Below are 7,654 nucleotides of genomic sequence, written 5' to 3' on the forward strand. Positions count from 1 at the left end.
TGTTGGTTATCTGCAGTCTACCAAACTGTAGAATGTAGATTCTATGTTGGTGTGTTGGTTATCTGCAGTCTACCAAGCTGTAGAATGTAGATTCTATGTTGGTGTTTTGGTTATCTGCAGTCTACCAAGCTGTAGAATGTAGATTCTATGTTGGTGTGTTGGTTATCTGTAGTCTACCAAGCTGTAGAATGTAGATTCTATGTTGGTGTGTTGGTTATCTGTAGTCTACCAAACTGTAGAATGTAGATTCTATGTTGGTGTGTTGGTTATCTGCAGTCTACCAAACTGTAGTAGATTCTATGTTGGTGTGTTGGTTATCTGCAGTCTACCAAGCTGTAGAATGTAGATTCTATGTTGGTGTGTTGGTTATCTGCAGTCTACCAAGCTGTAGAATGTAGATTCTATGTTGGTGTGTTGGTTATCTGTAGTCTACCAAGCTGTAGAATGTAGATTCTATGTTGGTGTGTTGGTTATCTGCAGTCTACCAAACTGTAGTAGATTCTATGCTGGTGTGTTGGTTATCTGCAGCCTACCAAACTGTAGTAGATTCTATGTTGGTGTGTTGGTTATCTGTAGTCTACCAAGCTGTAGAATGTAGATTCTATGTTGGTGTGTTGGTTATCTGTAGTCTACCAAGCTGTAGATTCTATGTTGGTGTGTTGGTTATCTGCAGCCTACCAAACTGTAGTAGATTCTATGTTGGTGTGTTGGTTATCTGTAGCCTGCTGTAGATTCTATGTTGGTGGGTTAGTTATCTGCAGCCTACCAAGCTGTAGATTCTTTGTTGTATTGAAGTTGTATTTATTTCCCCTGGCACAAAAGGGGGAAATAAACAACAATGCCTTGCATGTGTACATTATTGGCTATTTATAGTCTAAAGTTAACCAGCCGATCCAGTCCGTCCATTCCAACACATTCCAAAGAAAGCAGCTGCACTTTTGTCTGTCGAAAACCTGCCCTGCCCTGGGTTTCTTCCTGCTTGGTAATCTCATAATTAATCTAAGACGTAATGACCTTACCGGGGGTTCACAGAAGACAACGTCATCATATAGTATTATATAATTGGACCCTTTTAATTCCATTTGCAAATTTGTGATCAACGCAAACGGGGGCCTCTATACGTATATCATTATAATGATTGGCTCTGACTCAAATTTAATCTCGTCTTAATTCTTTATCTCAACGCCCATTTTAATTATTTTAGTTTTCATATGGTCACTGTATCATGGTCAGTAACACGGCGGTACATTTACAATGAGTGTTAAAGGGATAATACAAAAAAAGCCCTGTAGGACTTTTGTCCATTGTCAACAAGACATGCAAAGACCATATACAATAATAAATAAGACATAATCAACACAAGTAGCAATGAACGTATGTACAGTAAACAGTTGCGCGTGTGTGTGTGTGTGTGAGGGTGTGGGGGTCCATTTCTGGTGTTAAACTGACTTTTCTAGGCCCAGTTACAAATTGCAGACAGGTGCTCTTTTATTTGCGGCTTTGATGTTTTTTGATGTATGTTTGGAAGGAAATTCCACATTTTGGTGGCATATATCAGTAGAACGAATTTGACCCCGGCGTGTTTGTGCCGAATCTGGGTTGACTTGAGTTCATCAGGTGATGTGCCGTGTGTGTGTGTGTGTGTGTGTGTGTGTGTGTGTGTGTGTGTGTCTTGTACGCTATATAGAAGTAGTCCGACAGGGTGTCCCTGTTTCCTCGCTCACCTCGAAGAAGACCAGCTCCCCTTTCCAACTTTATTTGCTCGGTCCTCAATACCATGAGCAGGGGTGAGGTGAGGCCAAGTAGTAACCTGACCAGTTTTTTTGTGAGAGAGTCTGTTCTTATTCTTAATGCCTTTGTGGTGCTATAGGGTATACAACGAGGTGCATGCGTATAGTCAGAGGGGCATTGGGTGAGTGCTCCTGCTCGAGAGACCAGTTTGAATTCCTATACTGACCACCATGCAACTGCAGATCCCGAATAGAAATAGTTTACTTTTCTGATTACTTTTGTTGCCATTTGTTTTTTTTTCCTTCGCTTGAAACGTTACCAGGTAGGTCATTTATTCTTTCCTTGTGATTACAATTTCACCCACTTTGACCGTGTGCAGAGGTCCTTTGGCCTGGCAGAGGTTAATTCTGGACCCGTAACCAAAAGAATGGACTCAGTTTTTCCCCCGATGTATAGTTTGTTATGAGTGAGGAGGTGCAGATTTACAGAGTTCAGGGCTGAAGGCTGAATAAAACCTCATGAAATAAAAGCACAAAAACATCAACCTGCAACAAAGTGAGTCAGGTAAAACGTCACAAGACAAAGCGCACCTGTCGTTTTGAGTCTGGTCTTCATGGGCACAACCAGAAGGCGTGGGAGATCTTATACAGTGCAATATGAGTGCAATAAATCTGGGATATAGTGTAATGCTTCATAAGTTCTTAAAAAGCATTTTGGAATCTATTCTGGATGTAATTGGCAGCCAGTTAAGTAACGAAATTGACCCGTAAGGTCCTTCCTTAATTAGCCCTGGGATTGTACTGTGTACGTATAATAAGCTTTCATCATAGAGCACTTTAATTACAGCTGTGACTACGTTTCATTAACCAGGCTTAGCACCACAGCATCTTGATATTCCTCCATTCAGTAGTATAATAATAGCCTCTTAAAAACCAGTCCGCTGTTTCTTCCTAACGGGAAGTAAACACCATAATAAACACCAGTAAGACCAGTGCTGCTCGGAAATCTCAGATACATCAGATAATTGTAGGGAGGAGGAATTCACCCTCATTGTTTCAGGTACAGCTATGAGGAACCAACGCATCAAGAGAGCATATATAAACGCAAGTGATGTCTGACTAGGATCACATACAGCACAGACTGAGGAGCAGGACCGACTGACTTTGACCTCTCACCTGGACAGGCTGCACACAGGTAAGCATACAGGGAAATACAATAGAATAAAATGACAAAATAGTCACAGCTGTTCATTCACATGACATTAAGAAGCGAGGTATAGCCTATACAACCTGCTCTCACACTATAGCCCTGAAACATGACTGCCATGATGATTATCATGACAGTCATGACTTAACTGCACTCTGTTTTTGGCGCTCGCTACATTTACAACTTTTACGTATATATATAAACATTCAGATTTCAAATATAAAGTACTCACAATTTGTCCCACGGCTGTTAGTTAGTTGCAGCACCAGCGATTAGAATTGCTGCATCCCGCGTTGTTTAATTAAAAGCATTTTTATCCGAGCGCCCCGGCTACTTTTTTCAAACGGGGTTCGTTTGGGAAATCCATAGTTGCACACCGGGAGTGCACTCGCCTATTAGTCTGTATTGGCAGGGCGGTCAGCGTGCCTATATCGAACACACCAAGTGCCACCCTCCTCCGACCGATAGGGGCGCGTAGTTGAAAGCCAATGGCAAAATAACAGCTCGGATAAAAATGTTTTTTTTTAAACAATGCGGGATGCAGAAATTCTAATCGCTGGTGCTGCAACTAACTAACACCCGTGGGACAAATTGTGAGTACTTTATATTTGAAATCTGAATGTTTATATATACGTAAAAGTTGTAAATGTAGCAAGCGCCAAAAACAGGGTGCAGTTAAGCCACGAGAGTCATGAACCATGGCTACTCTCACACAAACGTGTGTGTGTGTGTGTGTGTGTGTGTGTGTGTGTGTGTAGACTTTATATAATAAAGTCTACACTACAGTCAGTCAATGTATAATCCAATCACATTTATCTGTGTATACAATTTAGGCATTTAGCGTCTTAAATCAAACCATTTTGAACGTACATGCACTATAGGGAAGATTGGATTCTTAGTTTTCTATGTCCATACCTGTCTGATCATTGCACCTGCTAGATACCAGCTATATGAAAATGTAACTAACAAATGTTATACAAATTGTATCTTCTCTTTCCAGTGTCATTAACTCAGCATCAGTATGGCTGCCGGTTCACTGCTTGTGATTGCGATTGTTTTCCTGTCTTCAGCATGGGCCCGTGAGTACCTCTGTGTGTGTGTCTGTCTGTGTCTGTGTCTGTGTGTGTGTGTCTGTGTCTGTGTGTGTGACTGTGTGTCTGCGGGCGTGCGTGTGTTGTTAATAACCTATCCTTTGTATCAACTATTTCAAAGTCAAACTAGCTTGGCATACTGTACATTACTGTCAAAACAGAAATGAAAAAACAAAAGAAACGGATTCAAGTAAAACACTGCATCTGTGTACGTTTTATTTACGTAAGATAACCTTGGTGTCTGTCTGTCTGTGTCTCTGTCTCTGTCTCTGTCTCTGTCTCTGTCTCTGTCTCTCTCTCAGACAACGACACATACAGCTACTCTCTAGCAGTGGGTCAGGGGTCAGGTACCTCCTACCAGTCAAAGGCGGAGGGAGTCGAGGGACAGATCACAGCCATCAGGATCTGGGAGAACAACAACAGCTACCTCAGAGGGTACTGTATATGTACAGTTCAATTGTCAACCGTAGAAGCATATTATTTTCCTGTATTTTTAAGACAAGCATTTGGCAGCCAGAAAGCTGAACAGTCTCGCTGGCGACAATAGTCAATTTACAAGCACTGCAATGCATTTCTGTCAGTATAGTTTAGCTATTTTCTGCATGTCACATCCAGTAAATCAGGCAATACCCAGACTAAGGATCGGTTAAAAATAGAAGAGATATATCGATAAGAAGCAGCCCTGAAGTTCCTTTAGTGTGTGACTATTTTGGTATGTTGATAAGAAACAAAGATGACACTTACAGGAAAGATGAGCGTGAAGATGAGTTGACTGACACGACATCTAGGCAAGTTGTAAAACTTGTCTAGATGTCCGTGTTACGCAATATCTAATTAGCAGAGCCTTAGATATAGACAGAGTTACGCAAACTGCGTTCACTTCATGGGGCCAGTCCAATAATGGCGGCTCTCCTACATAGACTTCTATTGAGAATGGGGACAACCAACTGGGACAAGTCCTGGACCAGAAGTAGGCCGAAATGCATTGGACTCAGGCAACAGCCCATGCTTTAATGAACTTAAATCCCTTTATTTTAGATTTTGTAGTAATAGTACAACATAAACATTAAAGAGACTTTAGTTGTTACTGTACAATACTTTAAAACAGTCGTCATGTTGCACACATGCTTAAAATAGCTCTTATTTGCGCCGCCCTCGTTGAAAACAATGTATTTCCAATTAACTCTCAGTTCAGGGCTGCATGAACAGCGCTCGAGTGCTCGGTTTACGCCCCCTCTATATCGTAACTCTTCTATTAGATGGCTCTGTTAATTAGTATCCAATCTGAAAAAGAACTGTGTCTCACAATGAATCCCTCATGGCACATCACGTATTAGTCATTTAGCTGACACTCACATACACAGCAGTCATAGGATGCCTTACAGTAGTTATGTTTCACCAGTTTCAATTGAAACGGGCCTCCACCCTCAGGGGGGGCCTCCAAGCTCCAACTGACCGTCAGGCGTCAGTCAACCGCCGCCACTCTTGGCCCTCTCTATCGCTCTCACTCACTGCCTTGCTCTCTCCCACAATGTTAAGTTACACCTATTTTATGTAAATAACCCGGGTAAAATGTGCAGCATTGGGAGGTAAAGGGGAGACACTTTAATTTGTGAAGGGAGTCAAGGGACGATAGGATGAGGAGAGGTGGTGTTGTTGCTTTATTGTCGAGAGTAATGGCTGCGTGTGATATTGAACAGTAAAACTATTTGTATCAATACGGCTGTATCAACAAAATAATGATGTCATGGGTATATGGGGGCCTCATATTTGGTCTTGAAACGGGCCTCCAGATTCTGACAGCAGTAATGAATAAACAAGTGGAGGGGGTCAGTGTCTCGCGATTTGATTTGATTCATTTGATATATTCATGATACAGTTCATATAGGAGAGCAGTACAGAATTATCAGGATTGCACTGATAGGACTTATTTCCATTGTGATCCAAATCTTACATACAGTTCAGTGTTGTCATGTTTTCTCTGAACCTGAACTGTATACTTTCATGTTTTATACTGTATACCTTTATTTAATGAAAGCTGACAGAATCTGCCAGCATTTGGCAACAAACCTTAAACCTGTTTTCTTTCAATCACTCCCCCCCTCTCTCTCTCTCTCTCTCTCTCTCTCTCTCACACACACACACACACACACACACACACACACACACACACACACACACACACACACACACACACAGGTTGCAGTTTCAGTACGATGGCATCTGGAGTGCGCATGTCGGCCATAACACTGGTGGTGCCAGTGTAATAGAGATGGAGCTCCGTGCTGGCGAGTTCATTACTCAGATTTCTGGGAAATGGCATTCCAGTCACTACATCTATCAGGTCAGAACCTAAAAACTAAAGAAACTAGACAAAAACTACAATTGACAAAACACTTTGGTCAATGGTTAGCCGGAACTAAAACCCACAGAGAAAATGTCCTTAGTTTTGGTCTTAGTAAAATAGTGAAAATCAACAACGTGCAGGTGTGATGTGAGTGTGAGATGATATCGAGCATTTATAGATCTGCTATTTTCACTACTTTTCGGAGCCTTTGGAATGTCACCCTTGACTAGTACCCCATATTACAATAAAGACTAAAAGTAAACCTTTTAAAAACTAAAACTAAATTAAACTAGCAAACCAGGTTAAATACCAATTAAAACTAAACTGAAACCATGAAGACAAAATGAAATAAAAGTCAAAGTGAATGATGTACAGTGTACAGCTTGTCCAAACATATTGGTATGGATAAACCTTCCCAATCTATATTTCATGACACTGAGACCCCTTTTCCACCGGTTGGTTCCCATGAGCCAGAGCTCCAAAATTGGAACGTTAATTATGAATTGAGTGGGCAAAACCATACCTATATTAAATTGTTTATAGGATCAATATATTAATATATGATAAGATAACCCTTCCATAGTAGCTTTTTCATCTTTTCTATTTTTTTTTAAATATTTTCCTATTTTAAAATGTGTAATACAATAAATCATTGTCTTCGTGTAAGAAGTATAATCTACTGGGGAAGTTTCATGGTGATCACTGATAATCTAATGGTTCTAACGGTTGTTCACACTCAATTCATAATTAACGTTCCACTTTATGAGCTCTGGCTCATGGGCTATTTAAGAACCAAAAAGAACTGAACCGGTTCCCATTGGGAACCTACCAGCAGCACTCCATGGAGCCTACATTCCAGTTCAACTTTCAATATACTGAGCTGACCATTTCATTCCTGTTTCTTGTGCAGCTGTATTTCGTGACCAACAGAGGGCGCATGTTGATAGCTGGCCAGCCCAATGGCTACTCCTTCAACTTCTACCCAGTTCACCCTGACGCTCGGCTCGTGCTGATCAGCGGACGCTTCAACAGCGCTGGGATAACCTCCATCGGAGCTCACTGGGACGTGGTTGGCTCCAATTAAGTAGAATCACTGAATCAAACCGTCCCACATCAGGGCTGGGCAACTTTGACGAAGGAGAGGGCCACTATATTTCCTCACTCACTCCAGAAAAAAAGATGATTTTTGCTATATATTTGAAGTGAAATCCTGAATTCTTTTTTTTTGCAATTTCTTAATTGCAATCCTGAGAAGTATAGAGAAAAAAGAATCCCGCAC

The 7,654-nt window shown here is 41.2% G+C and overlaps 1 long non-coding RNA gene across 1 annotated transcript; it reads left to right on the forward strand.

Moving 5' to 3' along the window:
• Positions 1-2,848: 2,848 nt before the first annotated feature.
• Positions 2,849-7,423, forward strand: LOC308318484. The gene is made up of 5 exons (XR_013964366.1): positions 2,849-2,925; positions 3,938-4,016; positions 4,331-4,463; positions 6,228-6,372; positions 7,286-7,423. It is a non-coding gene; the product is annotated as an uncharacterized lncRNA (long non-coding RNA).
• Positions 7,424-7,654: the final 231 nt, after the last annotated feature.

This window comes from Protomyctophum bolini, assembly GCF_963924005.1.
Source record: "Protomyctophum bolini genome assembly, chromosome: 7".
Lineage (NCBI taxonomy): Eukaryota > Metazoa > Chordata > Actinopteri > Myctophiformes > Myctophidae > Protomyctophum > Protomyctophum bolini.